The sequence below is a fragment of the Halyomorpha halys genome, unplaced genomic scaffold, assembly GCF_000696795.3.
Source record: "Halyomorpha halys isolate HHAL.00 unplaced genomic scaffold, Hhal_1.1 Scaffold4.1, whole genome shotgun sequence".
Lineage (NCBI taxonomy): Eukaryota > Metazoa > Arthropoda > Insecta > Hemiptera > Pentatomidae > Halyomorpha > Halyomorpha halys.
In genome coordinates this window covers 2526279-2527075 of record NW_027116287.1, presented here as the reverse complement: position 1 = coordinate 2527075, position 797 = coordinate 2526279, and positions in this window count along the sequence as shown.

Genomic DNA, 797 nt, shown 5'->3' with positions numbered 1-797 from the left:
TTTCTAATCTTGCATTCTCTTCCATTCCCGACAATCCTCCGAGGCGCCTGAAAAGAAGATGGCCACGAGACCAGCTAATGTAAAATGTCATTAGAGTGTTACCAATGGGTAGTTTCTCTACACGCCTGTAACACTCCAATTTAACTTATATCAGATTTACTAAATGGATTATAATGTACAGCTGTAAATAGCAATAAATAGATATTAAAAAAAAAAGTTAAAAATTTTTTTTTTAATATTTCAAGTTGGTTGTTCTCAAATACAGCCTTTTTGAGTAGTTTAACTTTTCGGCCATACAAAGTTGAGCTTTACTTTGACACAATATCATTATCCATAAATGTTCTATATGTAGCCAATCTAGTCATAATTAGATAGAAAGCCTCCCATATTAAACTCCTTAACCACCTAAACCCACTAGTTTCTATTCTTGCTACTTCTTCTATTCCTAACAATCATCCGTTATGTCTGAAAAGAAGAAGGCTTCAAGACCTTCTAATATAGAGTTGCTTCTTGTTCTATTCCTAACAATCATTTGATGTGCCTGAAAAGAAGAAGACCTTATATAAAAATGTTAGTTGAGAGCTAATGGGAAGTTTCTCCACAAGTCTGTACCATGCCATTGTAAAGGAACTAATATCACATTTACCACATATATTTTCATTTAATACAATTGCAAATATCAGTAAACAAATAGAAAAAAAAATATGTTAAACAAATTAGATTTTGATAGCGTATAACAAAATAAAATTATTTTATTTCCTTATTTACAGGCATTATCAACATTGTACTTCTTAGCT